The sequence below is a fragment of the Eschrichtius robustus genome, unplaced genomic scaffold (assembly GCF_028021215.1).
Source record: "Eschrichtius robustus isolate mEscRob2 unplaced genomic scaffold, mEscRob2.pri scaffold_26, whole genome shotgun sequence".
NCBI classification, from domain to species: Eukaryota; Metazoa; Chordata; class Mammalia; order Artiodactyla; family Eschrichtiidae; genus Eschrichtius; species Eschrichtius robustus.
Window position 1 is genome coordinate 3,736,409 of NW_027175249.1, and position 17,335 is coordinate 3,753,743.

A 17,335-nucleotide genomic window follows, 5' to 3' on the forward strand; every position below is an offset into this window, starting at 1 on the left:
AATGCTCCATGGCCCCTTTCATCACTATGCTCCATGATCCCTGTCTTCACAATGTTCTAGAACAATTGTCATCACAATGCTCCATGACCCCTGTACTCACAATGCTCCATTCCCTTTTCATCACAGTGCTACAGAATTCTGGTCATCACAATATTCCATAACTGTGTCATCAAAATGCTCTATGACCCCTGTCATCACAATGCTCCACGACACTTGTCATCACAATGATCCATGACCACATTCATCACAATGCTTCATGACCACTGTCATCACAATGCTCGATGACACTGGTCATCACAATGCTCCATGCCGTTGTCATCAGAATGCTCCTTGGCCCCTCTAATCACAATGGTCCATGCCCGTTTTATCACAATGTTCCAGAATTCTTGTCATCATAATGTTCCATGGCCGTGTCATCACAATGCCCCATGACGCCTGTCATCACAATGCTCCATGGCCCCTGTCATCCCAGTGCTTCATGATATCTTTCTTCACAATTCTAGATGACCACTGTCATCACAATGCCCCATGACACCTGTCTTCACATTTCGCCATGGCCCTTGTCATCGCAATGCTCCATGAACCGTGTCATCACAATATTCCAGGACACTTTTTGTCACAATGATCCTTGACCACATTCATCTGAATACTCCATGGCCTATGTATTCACAATTTTTCATGGCCCCTGAAATCAAATTGCTCCATGTTCCGTTTCTAACAGTGATCCAAGACCACTGTCAACACATTGTCCCATGACGCCTGTCATCACAATGCTCCATTCCCTTTTCATCTCAGTGCTACAGAATTCTGGTCATCACAATATTCCATAACCGTGTCATCACAATGCTCTATGACCCCTGTCATCACAATGCTCCACGACTCTTGTCATCACAATGATCCGTGACCACATTCATCACAATGCTTCAAGACCACTGTCATCACAATGCTCGATGACCCTGGTCATCACAATGCTCCATGCCGTTGTCATCAGAATGCTCCTTGGCCCCTCTAATCACAATGGTCCATGCCCTATTTATCACAATGCTCCAGAATTCTTGTCATCATAATGTTCCATGTCCGTGTCATCACAATGCCCCATAACCCCTGTCATCACAATGCTCCATGGCCTCCGTCATCCCACTGCTCCATGATATCTTTCTTCACAATTCTAGATGACCACTGTCATCACAAAGCCCCATGACAACTGTCTTCACATTTCGCCATGGCCCTTGTCATCACAATGCTCCATGAACCGTGTCATCACAATATGCCAGGACACTTGTCGTCACAATGATCCTTGCCCACATTCATCTGAATACTCCATGGCCTATGTATTCACAATTTTTCATCTCCCCTGAAATCAAATTGCTCCATGTTCCCTTTCTAACAATGCTCCAAGACCACTGTCAACACAATGTCCCATGACGCCTGTCATCACAATGCTCCATGGCCCCTTTCATCACTATGCTCCATGATCCCTGTCATCGCAATGTTCTAGAACAATTGTCATCACAATGCTCCATGACCCCTGTAATCACAATGCTCCATTCTCTTTTCATCACAGTGCTACAGAATTCTGGTCATCACAATATTCCATAACCGTGTCATCAAAATACTCTATGAGACCTGTCATCACAATGCTCCACGACACTTGTCATCACAATGATCCATGACCACATTCATCACAATGCTTCATGACCACTATCATCACAATGCTCGATGAAACTTGTCATCAAAATGCTCCATGCCGTTGTCATCAGAAAGCTCCTTGGCCCCTCTAATCACAATGGTTCATGCCCTATTTATCACAATGCTCCAGAATTCTTGTCATCATAATGTTCCATGTCCGTGTCATCACAATGCCCCATAACCCCTGTCATCACAATGCTCCATGGCCCCCGTCATCCCACTGCTCCATGATATCTTTCTTCACAATTCTAGATGACCACTGTCATCACAAAGCCCCATGACAACTGTCTTCACATTTCGCCATGGCCCTTGTCATCGCAATGCTCCATGAACCGTGTCATCACAATATTCCAGGACACTTGTCGTCACAATGATCCTTGCCCACATTCATCTGAATACTCCATGGCCTATGTATTCACAATTTTTCATATCCCCTGAAATCAAATTGCTCCATGTTCCCTTTCTAACAATGCTCCATGACCACTGTCAACACATTGTCCCATGACGCCTGTCATCACAATGCTCCATGGCCCCTTTCATCACTATGCTCCATGATCCCTGTCTTCACAATATTCTAAAACAATTGTCATCACAATGCTCCATGACCACTGTAATCACAATGCTCCATTCCCTTTTCATCACAGTGCTACAGAATTCTGGTCATCACAATACTCCATAACCGTGTCATCACAATGCACTATGAACCCTGTCATCACAATGCTCCACGACACTTGTCATCACAATGATCCATGACCACATTCATCACAATGCTTCATGACCACTGTCATCACAATGCTCGATGACCCTGGTCATCACAATGCTCCATGCCGTTTTCATCAGAATGCTCCTTGACCCCTCTAATCACAATGGTCCATGCCCTTTTTATCACAATGCTCCAGAATTCTTGTCATCATAATGTTCCATTGCCGTGTCATCACAATGCCCCATGACCCCTTTCATCACAATGCTCCATGGCCCCTATCATCCCAGGGCTCCATGATATCTTTCTTCACAATTCTAGATGACCACTCTCATCACATTTCGCCATGGCCCTTTTCATCGCAATGCTCCATGAACCGTGTCATCACAATATTCCAGGACACATGTCGTCACAATGATCCTTGACCACATTCATCTGAATACTCCATGGCCTATGTATTCACAATTTTTCATGGCCCCTGAAATCAAATTGCTCCATGTTCCCTTTCTAACAATTCTCCATGACCACTGTCAACACAATGTCCCATGACGCCTGTCATCACAATGCCCCATGGCCCCTTTCATCACTATGCTCCATGATCCCTGTCGTCACAATGCTCGATGACCCCTGTCATCACAATGCTCCATGCCGTTGTCATCAGAATGCTCCTTGGCCCCTCTAATCACAATGGTCCATGCCCATTTTATCACAATGCTCCATAATTCTTGTCAACATAATGTTCCATGGCGGTGTCATCACAATGCCCCATGACCCCTGTCATCACAATGTTCCATGGCCCCTGTCATCCAAGTGCTCCATGATATCTTTCTTCACAATTCTAGATGACCACTGTCATCACAATGCCCCATGACACCTGTCTTCACATTTCGCCATGGCCCTTGTCATCGCAATGCTCCATGAACCGTGTCCTCACAATATTCCAGGACACTTTTCATCACAATGATCCTTGAGCACATTCATCTGAATACTCCATGGCCTATGTATTCACAATTTTTCATGGCCCCTGAAATCAAATTGCTCCATGTTCCCTTTCTAACAGTGATCCAAGACCACTGTCAACACATTGTCCCATGACGCCTGTCATCACAATGCTCCATTCCCTTTTTATCTCAGTGCTACAGAATTCTGGTCATCACAATATTCCATAAAAGTGTCATCACAATGCTCTATGACCCCTGTCATCACAATGCTCCACGACTCTTGTCATCACAATGATCCATGACCACATTCATCACAATGCTTCATGACCACTGTCATTACAATGCTCGATGAACATTGTCATCACAATGCTCCATGCCGTTGTCATCAGAATGCTCCTTGGCCCCTCTAATCACAATGGTCCATGCCCTATTTATCACAATGCTCCAGAATTCTTGTCATCATAATGTTCCATGTCCGTGTCATCACAATGCCCCATAACCCCTGTCATCACAATGCTCCATGGCCCCCGTCATCCCACTGCTCCATGATATCTTTCTTCACAATTCTAGATGACCACTGTCATCACAAAGCCCCATGACAACTGTCTTCACATTTCGCCATGGCCCTTGTCGTCGCAATGCTCCATGAACCGTGTCATCACAATATGCCAGGACACTTGTCGTCACAATGATCCTTGCCCACATTCATCTGAATACTCCATGGCCTATGTATTCACAATTTTTCATATCCCCTGAAATCAAATTGCTCCATGTTCCCTTTCTAACAATGCTCCAAGACCACTGTCAACACAATGTCCCATGACGCCTGTCATCACAATGCTCCATGGCCCCTTTCATCACTATGCTCCATGATCCCTGTCATCGCAATGTTCTAGAACAATTGTCATCACAATGCTCCATGACCCCTGTAATCACAATGCTCCATTCTCTTTTCATCACAGTGCTACAGAATTCTGGTCATCACAATATTCCATAACCGTGTCATCAAAATACTCTATGAGACCTGTCATCACAATGCTCCACGACACTTGTCATCACAATGATCCATGACCACATTCATCACAATGCTTCATGACCACTATCATCACAATGCTCGATGAAACTTGTCATCAAAATGCTCCATGCCGTTGTCATCAGAAAGCTCCTTGGCCCCTCTAATCACAATGGTTCATGCCCTATTTATCACAATGCTCCAGAATTCTTGTCATCATAATGTTCCATGTCCGTGTCATCACAATGCCCCATAACCCCTGTCATCACAATGCTCCATGGCCCCCGTCATCCCACTGCTCCATGATATCTTTCTTCACAATTCTAGATGACCACTGTCATCACAAAGCCCCATGACAACTGTCTTCACATTTCGCCATGGCCCTTGTCATCGCAATGCTCCATGAACCGTGTCATCACAATATTCCAGGACACTTGTCGTCACAATGATCCTTGCCCACATTCATCTGAATACTCCATGGCCTATGTATTCACAATTTTTCATATCCCCTGAAATCAAATTGCTCCATGTTCCCTTTCTAACAATGCTCCATGACCACTGTCAACACATTGTCCCATGACGCCTGTCATCACAATGCTCCATGGCCCCTTTCATCACTATGCTCCATGATCCCTGTCTTCACAATATTCTAAAACAATTGTCATCACAATGCTCCATGACCACTGTAATCACAATGCTCCATTCCCTTTTCATCACAGTGCTACAGAATTCTGGTCATCACAATACTCCATAACCGTGTCATCACAATGCACTATGAACCCTGTCATCACAATGCTCCACGACACTTGTCATCACAATGATCCATGACCACATTCATCACAATGCTTCATGACCACTGTCATCACAATGCTCGATGACCCTGGTCATCACAATGCTCCATGCCGTTGTCATCAGAATGCTCCTTGACCCCTCTAATCACAATGGTCCATGCCCTTTTTATCACAATGCTCCAGAATTCTTGTCATCATAATGTTCCATTGCCGTGTCATCACAATGCCCCATGACCCCTTTCATCACAATGCTCCATGGCCCCTATCATCCCAGGGCTCCATGATATCTTTCTTCACAATTCTAGATGACCACTCTCATCACATTTCGCCATGGCCCTTTTCATCGCAATGCTCCATGAACCGTGTCATCACAATATTCCAGGACACATGTCGTCACAATGATCCTTGACCACATTCATCTGAATACTCCATGGCCTATGTATTCACAATTTTTCATGGCCCCTGAAATCAAATTGCTCCATGTTCCCTTTCTAACAATTCTCCATGACCACTGTCAACACAATGTCCCATGACGCCTGTCATCACAATGCCCCATGGCCCCTTTCATCACTATGCTCCATGATCCCTGTCGTCACAATGCTCGATGACCCCTGTCATCACAATGCTCCATGCCGTTGTCATCAGAATGCTCCTTGGCCCCTCTAATCACAATGGTCCATGCCCATTTTATCACAATGCTCCAGAATTCTTGTCAACATAATGTTCCATGGCGGTGTTATCACAATGCCCCATGACCCCTGTCATCACAATGTTCCATGGCCCCTGTCATCCAAGTGCTCCATGATATCTTTCTTCACAATTCTAGATGACCACTGTCATCACAATGCCCCATGACACCTGTCTTCACATTTCGCCATGGCCCTTGTCATCGCAATGCTCCATGAACCGTGTCCTCACAATATTCCAGGACACTTTTCATCACAATGATCCTTGAGCACATTCATCTGAATACTCCATGGCCTATGTATTCACAATTTTTCATGGCCCCTGAAATCAAATTGCTCCATGTTCCCTTTCTAACAGTGATCCAAGACCACTGTCAACACATTGTCCCATGACGCCTGTCATCACAATGCTCCATTCCCTTTTTATCTCAGTGCTACAGAATTCTGGTCATCACAATATTCCATAAAAGTGTCATCACAATGCTCTATGACCCCTGTCATCACAATGCTCCACGACTCTTGTCATCACAATGATCCATGACCACATTCATCACAATGCTTCATGACCACTGTCATTACAATGCTCGATGAACATTGTCATCACAATGCTCCATGCCGTTGTCATCAGAATGCTCCTTGGCCCCTCTAATCACAATGGTCCATGCCCTATTTATCACAATGCTCCAGAATTCTTGTCATCATAATGTTCCATGTCCGTGTCATCACAATGCCCCATAACCCCTGTCATCACAATGCTCCATGGCCCCCGTCATCCCACTGCTCCATGATATCTTTCTTCACAATTCTAGATGACCACTGTCATCACAAAGCCCCATGACAACTGTCTTCACATTTCGCCATGGCCCTTGTCGTCGCAATGCTCCATGAACCGTGTCATCACAATATGCCAGGACACTTGTCGTCACAATGATCCTTGCCCACATTCATCTGAATACTCCATGGCCTATGTATTCACAATTTTTCATATCCCCTGAAATCAAATTGCTCCATGTTCCCTTTCTAACAATGCTCCAAGACCACTGTCAACACAATGTCCCATGACGCCTGTCATCACAATGCTCCATGGCCAATTTCATCACTATGCTCCATGATCCCTGTCATCGCAATGTTCTAGAACAATTGTCATCACAATGCTCCATGACCACTGTAATCACAATGCTCCATTCCCTTTTCATCACAGTGCTACAGAATTCTGGTCATCACAATATTCCATAACCGTGTCATCACAATGCTCTATGACCCCTGTCATCACAATGCTCCACGACACTTGTCATCACAATGATCCATGACCACATTCATCACAATGCTTCATGACCACTGTCATCACAATGCTCGATGACCCTGGTCATCACAATGCTCCATGCCGTTGTCATCAGAATGCTCCTTGGCCCCTCTAATCACATTGGTCCATGCCCTTTTTATCACAATGTTCCAGAATTCTTCTCATCATAATGTTCCATGGCCGTGTCATCACAATGCCCCATGACGCCTGTAATCACAATGCTCCATGGCCCCTGTCATCCCAGTGCTCCATGATATCTTTCTTCACAATTCTAGATGACCACTGTCATCACAATGCCCCATGACACCTGTCTTCACATTTCGCCATGTCCCTTGTCATCGCAATGCTCCATGAACCGTGTCATCACAATATTCCAGGACACTTTTGGTCACAATGATCCTTGACCACATTCATCTGAATACTCCATGGCTTATGTATTCACAATTTTTCATGGCCCCTGAAATCAAATGGCTCCATGTTCCCTTTCTAACAATGCTCCATGACAACTGTCAACACATTGTCCCTTGACGCCTGTCATCACAATGCTCCATGTCCCCTTTCATCACTATGCTCCATGATCCCTGTCTTCACAATGTTCTAGAACAATTGTCATCACAATGCTCCATGACCACTGTACTCACAATGCTCCATTCCCTTTTCATCACAGTGCTACAGAATTCTGGTCATCACAATATACCATAACCGTGTCATCACAATGCTCTATGACCCCTGTCATCACAATGCTCCACGACACTTGTCATCACAATGATCCATGACCACATTCATCACAATGCTTCATGACCACTGTCATCACAATGCTCGATGAACCTGGTCATCACAATGCTCCATGCCGTTCTCATCAGAATGCTCCTTGGCCCCTCTAATCACAATGGTCCATGCCCTTTTTATCACAATGCTCCAGAATTCTTGTCATCATAATGTTCCATGGCCGTGTCATCAGAATGCCCCATGACCCCTGTCATCACAATGCTCCATGGCCCCTGTCATCCCAGTGCTCCATGATATCTTTCTTCGCAATTCTAGATGACCACTGTCATCACAATGCCCCATGACACCTGTCTTCACATTTCGCCATGGCCCTTGTCATCGCAATGCTCCATGAACCGTGTCATCACAATATTCCAGGACACTTGTAGTCACAATTATCCTTGACCACATTCATCTGAATACTCCATGGCCTATGTATTCACAATTTTTCATGGCCCCTGAAATCAAATTGCTCCATGTTCCCTTTCTAACAATTCTCCATGACCACTGTCAACACATTGTCCCATGACGCCTATCATCACAATGCTCCATGGCCCCTTTCATCACTATGCTCCGTGATCCCTGTCATCACAATGTTCTAGAACAATGGTCATCACAATGCTCCATGACCCCTGTAATCACAATGCTCCATTCCCTTTTCATCACAGTGCTACAGAATTCTGGTCATCACAATATTCCATAACCGTGTCATCACAATGCTCTATGACCCCTGTCATCACAATGCTCCACGACACTTGTCATCACAATGATCCATGAACACATTCATCACAATGCTTCATGACCACTCTCATCACAATGCTCGATGACCCTTGTCATCACAATGCTCCATGCCGTTGTCATCAGAATGCTCCTTGGCCCCTCTAATCACAATGGTCCATGCCCTTTTTATCACAATGCTCCAGAATTCTTGACATCATAATGTTCCATGGCCGTGTCATCACAATGCCCCATGACCCCTGTCATCACAATGCTCCATGGCCCCTGTCATCCCAGTGCTCCATGATATCTTTCTTCACAATTCTAGATGACCACTGTCATCACAATGCCCCATGACACCTGTCATCACATTTCGCCATGGCCCTTGTCATCGCAATGCTCCATGAACCGTGTCATCACAATATTCCGGGACACTTGTATTCACAATGATCCTTGACCACATTCATCTGAATACTCCATGGCCTATGTATTCACAATTTTTCATGGCCCCTGAAATCAAATTGCTCCATGTTCCCTTTCTAACAATTCTCCATGACCACTGTCAACACAATGTCCCATGACGCCTGTCATCACAATGCCCCATGGCCCCTTTCATCACTATGCTCCATGATCCCTGTCGTCACAATGTTGTAGAACAATGGTCATCACAATGCTCCATGACCCCTGTAATCACAATGCTCCATTCCATTTTCATCACAGTGCTACAGAATTCTGGTCATCAAAATATTCCACAACCGTGTCATCACAATGCTCTATGACCCCTGTCATCACAATGCTCCACGACACTTGTCATCACAATGATCCATGACCACATTCATCACAATGCTTCATGACCACTGTCATCACAATGCTCGATGACCCCTGTCATCACAATGCTCCATGCCGTTGTCATCAGAATGCTCCTTGGCCCCTCTAATCACAATGGTCCATGCCCATTTTATCACAATGCTCCAGAATTCTTGTCAACATAATGTTCCATGGCGGTGTCATCACAATGCCCCATGACCCCTGTCATCACAATGTTCCATGGCCCCTGTCATCCAAGTGCTCCATGATATCTTTCTTCACAATTCTAGATGACCACTGTCATCACAATGCCCCATGACACCTGTCTTCACATTTCGCCATGGCCCTTGTCATCGCAATGCTCCATGAACCGTGTCCTCACAATATTCCAGGACACTTTTCATCACAATGATCCTTGAGCACATTCATCTGAATACTCCATGGCCTATGTATTCACAATTTTTCATGGCCCCTGAAATCAAATTGCTCCATGTTCCCTTTCTAACAGTGATCCAAGACCACTGTCAACACATTGTCCCATGACTCCTGTCATCACAATGCTCCATTCCCTTTTCATCTCAGTGCTACAGAATTCTGGTCATCACAATATTCCATAACCGTGTCATCACAATGCTCTATGACCCCTGTCATCACAATGGTCCACGACTCTTGTCATCACAATGATCCATGACCACATTCATCACAATGCTTCATGACCACTGTCATCACAATGCTCGATGAACATTGTCATCACAATGCTCCATGCCGTTGTCATCAGAATGCTCCTTGGCCCTTCTAATCACAATGGTCCATGCCCTATTTATCACAATGCTCCAGAATTCTTGTCATCATAATGTTCCATGGCCGTGTCATCACAATGCCCCATGACCCATGTCATCACAATGCTCCATGGCCCCTGTCATCCCAGTGCTCCATGATATCTTTCTTCACAATTCTAGATGACCACTGTCATCACAATGACCCATGACACCTGTCTTCACATTTCGCCATGGCCCTTGTCATCGCAATGTTCCATGAACCGTGTCATCACAATATTCCAGTACACTTTTCTTCACAATGATCCTTGACCACATTCATCTGAATACTCCATGGCCTATGTATTCACAATTGTTCATGGCCCCTGAAATCAAATTGCTCCATGTTCCCTTTCTAACAATGCTCCAAGACCACTGTCAACACAATATCCCATGACGCCTGTCATCACAATGCTCCATGGCCCCTTTCATCACTATGCTCCATGATCCCTGTCATCGCAATGTTCTAGAACAATTGTCATCATAATGCTCCATGACCCCTGTAATCACAATGCTCCATTCCCTTTTCATCACAGTGCTACAGAATTCTGGTCATCACAATATTCCATAACCGTGTCATCAAAATGCTCTATGAGACCTGTCATCACAATGCTCCACGACACTTTTCATCACAACGATCCATGACCACATTCATCACAATGCTTCATGACCACTATCATCACAATGCTCGATGAAACTTGTCATCAAAATGCTCCATGCCGTTGTCATCAGAATGCTCCTTGGCCCCTCTAATCACAGTGGTCCATGCCCTTTTTATCACAATGCTCCAGAATTCTTGTCATCATAATGTTCCATGGCCGTGTCATCACAATGCCCCATGACCCCTGTCATCACAATGCTCCATGGCCCCTGTCATCCCAGTGCTCCATGATATCTTTCTTCACAATTCTAGATGACCACTGTCATCACAAAGTCCCATGACACCTGTCTTCACATTTCGCCATGGCCCTTGTCATCGCAATGCTCCATGAACCGTGTCATCATAATATTCCAGGACACTTTTCATCACAATGATCCTTGACCACATTCATCTGAATACTCCATGGCCTATGTATTCACAATTTTTCATGGCCCCTGAAATCAAATTGCTCCATGTTCCCTTTCTAACAATGATTCAAGACCACTGTCAACACATTGTCCCATGACGCCTGTCATCACAATGCTCCATGGCCCCTTTCATCACTATGCTCCATGATCCCTGTTTTCACAATGTTTTAGAACAATTGTCATCACAATGCTCCATGACCCCTGTAATCACAATGCTCCATTCCCTTTTCATCACAGTGCTACAGAATTCTGGTCATCACAATATTCCATAACCGTGTCATCAAAATGCTCTATGAGACCTGTCATCACAATGCTCCACGACACTTGTCATCACAATGATCCATGACCACATTCATCACAATGCTTCATGACCACTGTCATCACAATGCTCGATGACCCTGGTCATCACAATGCTCCATGCCGTTGTCATCAGAATGCTCCTTGGCCCCTCTAATCACAATGGTCCATGCCCTTTTTATCACAATGTTCCAGAATTCTTGTCATCATAATGTTCCATGGCCGTGTCATCAGAATGCCCCATGACCGCTGTCATCACAATGCTCCATGGCCCCTGTCATCCCAGTGCTCCATGATATCTTTCTTCACAATTCTAGATGACCACTGTCATCACAATGCCCCATGACACCTGTCTTCACATTTCGCCATGGCCCTTGTCATCGCAATGCTCCATGAACCGTGTCATCACAATATTCCAGGACACTTGTAGTCACAATGATCCTTGACCACATTCATCTGAATACTCCATGGCCTATGTATTCACAATTTTTCATGGCCCCTGAAAGCAAATTGCTCCATGTTCACTTTCTAACAATGCTCTATGACAACTGTCAACACATTGTCCCATGAAGCCTGTCATCACAATGCTCCATGTCCCCTTTTATCACTATGCTCCATGATCCCTGTCTTCACAATGTTCTAGAACAATTGTCATCACAATGCTCCATGACCCCTGTATTCACAATGCTCCATTCCCTTTTCATCACAGGGCTACAGAATTCTGGTCATCACAATATTCTATAGCCGTGTCCTCACAATGCTCTATGACCCCTGTCATCACAATGCTCCACGACACTTGTCATCACAATGATCCATGACCACATTCATCACAATGCTTCATGACCACTGTCATCACAATGCTCGATGACCCTGGTCATCACAATGCTCCATGCCGTTCTCATCAGAATGCTCCTTGGCCCCTCTAATCACAATGGTCCATGCCCTTTTTATCACAATGCTCCAGAATTCTTGTCATCATAATGTTCCATGGCCGTGTCATCACAATGCCCCATGACACCTGTCATCACAATGTTCCCTGGCCCCTGTCATCCCAGTGCTCCATGATATCTTTCTTCACAATTCTAGATGACCACTGTCATCACAATGCCCCATGACACCTGTCTTCACATTTCGCCATGGCTCTTGTCATCGCAATGCTCCATGAAACGTGTCATAACAATATTCCAGGACACTTTTCGTCACAATGATCCTTGACCACATTCATCTGAATACTCCATGGCCTATGTATTCACAATTTTTCATGGCCCCTGAAATCAAATTGCTCCATGTTCCCTTTCTAACAATGCTCCATGAGAACTGTCAACACATTGTCCCATGACGCCTGTCATCACAATGCTCCATGGCCCCTGTCATCCCAGTGCTTCATGATATCTTTCTTCACAATTCTAGATGACCACTGTCATCACAATGCCCCATGACACCTGTCTTCACATTTCGCCATGGCCCTTGTCATCGCAATGCTCCATGAACCGTGTCATCACAATATTCCAGGACACTTTTTGTCACAATGATCCTTGACCACATTCATCTGAATACTCCATGGCCTATGTATTCACAATTTTTCATGGCCCCTGAAATCAAATTGCTCCATGTTCCGTTTCTAACAGTGATCCAAGACCACTGTCAACACATTGTCCCATGACGCCTGTCATCACAATGCTCCATTCCCTTTTCATCTCAGTGCTACAGAATTCTGGTCATCACAATATTCCATAACCGTGTCATCACAATGCTCTATGACCCCTGTCATCACAATGCTCCACGACTCTTGTCATCACAATGATCCATGACCACATTCATCACAATGCTTCATGACCACTGTCATCACAATGCTCGATGACCCTGGTCATCACAATGCTCCATGCCGTTGTCATCAGAATGCTCCTTGGCCCCTCTAATCACAATGGTCCATGCCCTATTTATCACAATGCTCCAGAATTCTTGTCATCATAATGTTCCATGTCCGTGTCATCACAATGCCCCATAACCCCTGTCATCACAATGCTCCATGGCCCCCGTCATCCCACTGCTCCATGATATCTTTCTTCACAATTCTAGATGACCACTGTCATCACAAAGCCCCATGACAACTGTCTTCACATTTCGCCATGGCCCTTGTCATCACAATGCTCCATGAACCGTGTCATCACAATATGCCAGGACACTTGTCGTCACAATGATCCTTGCCCACATTCATCTGAATACTCCATGGCCTATGTATTCACAATTTTTCATATCCCCTGAAATCAAATTGCTCCATGTTCCCTTTCTAACAATGCTCCAAGACCACTGTCAACACAATGTCCCATGACGCCTGTCATCACAATGCTCCATGATCCCTGTCATCGCAATGTTCTAGAACAATTGTCATCACAATGCTCCATGACCCCTGTAATCACAATGCTCCATTCTCTTTTCATCACAGTGCTACAGAATTCTGGTCATCACAATATTCCATAACCGTGTCATCAAAATACTCTATGAGACCTGTCATCACAATGCTCCACGACACTTGTCATCACAATGATCCATGACCACATTCATCACAATGCTTCATGACCACTATCATCACAATGCTCGATGAAACTTGTCATCAAAATGCTCCATGCCGTTGTCATCAGAATGCTCCTTGGCCCCTCTAATCACAATGGTCCATGCCCTATTTATCACAATGCTCCAGAATTCTTGTCATCATAATGTTCCATGTCCGTGTCATCACAATGCCCCATAACCCCTGTCATCACAATGCTCCATGGCCCCCGTCATCCCACTGCTCCATGATATCTTTCTTCACAATTCTAGATGACCACTGTCATCACAAAGCCCCATGACAACTGTCTTCACATTTCGCCATGGCCCTTGTCATCGCAATGCTCCATGAACCGTGTCATCACAATATTCCAGGACACTTGTCGTCACAATGATCCTTGCCCACATTCATCTGAATACTCCATGGCCTATGTATTCACAATTTTTCATATCCCCTGAAATCAAATTGCTCCATGTTCCCTTTCTAACAATGCTCCATGACCACTGTCAACACATTGTCCCATGACGCCTGTCATCACAATGCTCCATGGCCCCTTTCATCACTATGCTCCATGATCCCTGTCTTCACAATATTCTAAAACAATTGTCATCACAATGCTCCATGACCACTGTAATCACAATGCTCCATTCCCTTTTCATCACAGTGCTACAGAATTCTGGTCATCACAATACTCCATAACCGTGTCATCACAATGCACTATGAACCCTGTCATCACAATGCTCCACGACACTTGTCATCACAATGATCCATGACCACATTCATCACAATGCTTCATGACCACTGTCATCACAATGCTCGATGACCCTGCTCATCACAATGCTCCATGCCGTTGTCATCAGAATGCTCCTTGACCCCTCTAATCACAATGGTCCATGCCCTTTTTATCACAATGCTCCAGAATTCTTGTCATCATAATGTTCCATTGCCGTGTCATCACAATGCCCCATGACCCCTTTCATCACAATGCTCCATGGCCCCTATCATCCCAGGGCTCCATGATATCTTTCTTCACAATTCTAGATGACCACTCTCATCACATTTCGCCATGGCCCTTTTCATCGCAATGCTCCATGAACCGTGTCATCACAATATTCCAGGACACTTGTCGTCACAATGATCCTTGACCACATTCATCTGAATACTCCATGGCCTATGTATTCACAATTTTTCATGGCCCCTGAAATCAAATTGCTCCATGTTCCCTTTCTAACAATTCTCCATGACCACTGTCAACACAATGTCCCATGACGCCTGTCATCACAATGCCCCATGGCCCCTTTCATCACTATGCTCCATGATCCCTGTCGTCACAATGCTCGATGACCCCTGTCATCACAATGCTCCATGCCGTTGTCATCAGAATGCTCCTTGGCCCCTCTAATCACAATGGTCCATGCCCATTTTATCACAATGCTCCAGAATTCTTGTCAACATAATGTTCCATGGCGGTGTCATCACAATGCCCCATGACCCCTGTCATCACAATGTTCCATGGCCCCTGTCATCCAAGTGCTCCATGATATCTTTCTTCACAATTCTAGATGACCACTGTCATCACAATGCCCCATGACACCTGTCTTCACATTTCGCCATGGCCCTTGTCATCGCAATGCTCCATGAACCGTGTCCTCACAATATTCCAGGACACTTTTCATCACAATGATCCTTGAGCACATTCATCTGAATACTCCATGGCCTATGTATTCACAATTTTTCATGGCCCCTGAAATCAAATTGCTCCATGTTCCCTTTCTAACAGTGATCCAAGACCACTGTCAACACATTGTCCCATGACGCCTGTCATCACAATGCTCCATTCCCTTTTTATCTCAGTGCTACAGAATTCTGGTCATCACAATATTCCATAACCGTGTCATCACAATGCTCTATGACCCCTGTCATCACAATGCTCCACGACTCTTGTCATCACAATGATCCATGACCACATTCATCACAATGCTTCATGACCACTGTCATTACAATGCTCGATGAACATTGTCATCACAATGCTCCATGCCGTTGTCATCAGAATGCTCCTTGGCCCCTCTAATCACAATGGTCCATGCCCTATTTATCACAATGCTCCAGAATTCTTGTCATCATAATGTTCCATGTCCGTGTCATCACAATGCCCCATAACCCCTGTCATCACAATGCTCCATGGCCCCCGTCATCCCACTGCTCCATGATATCTTTCTTCACAATTCTAGATGACCACTGTCATCACAAAGCCCCATGACAACTGTCTTCACATTTCGCCATGGCCCTTGTCGTCGCAATGCTCCATGAACCGTGTCATCACAATATGCCAGGACACTTGTCGTCACAATGATCCTTGCCCACATTCATCTGAATACTCCATGGCCTATGTATTCACAATTTTTCATATCCCCTGAAATCAAATTGCTCCATGTTCCCTTTCTAACAATGCTCCAAGACCACTGTCAACACAATGTCCCATGACGCCTGTCATCACAATGCTCCATGGCCCCTTTCATCACTATGCTCCATGATCCCTGTCATCGCAATGTTCTAGAACAATTGTCATCACAATGCTCCATGACCCCTGTAATCACAATGCTCCATTCCCTTTTCATCACAGTGCTACAGAATTCTGGTCATCACAATATTCCATAACCGTGTCATCACAATGCTCTATGACCCCTGTCATCACAATGCTCCACGACACTTGTCATCACAATGATCCATGACCACATTCATCACAATGCTTCATGACCACTGTCATCACAATGCTCGATGACCCTGGTCATCACAATGCTCCATGCCGTTGTCATCAGAATGCTCCTTGGCCCCTCTAATCACAATGGTCCATGCCCTTTTTATCACAATGTTCCAGAATTCTTCTCATCATAATGTTCCATGGCCGTGTCATCACAATGCCCCATGACGCCTGTAATCACAATGCTCCATGGCCCCTGTCATCCCAGTGCTCCATGATATCTTTCTTCACAATTCTAGATGACCACTGTCATCACAATGCCCCATGACACCTGTCTTCACATTTCGCCATGTCCCTTGTCATCGCAATGCTCCATGAACCGTGTCATCACAATATTCCAGGACACTTTTGGTCACAATGATCCTTGACCACATTCATCTGAATACTCCATGGCTTATGTATTCACAATTTTTCATGGCCCCTGAAATC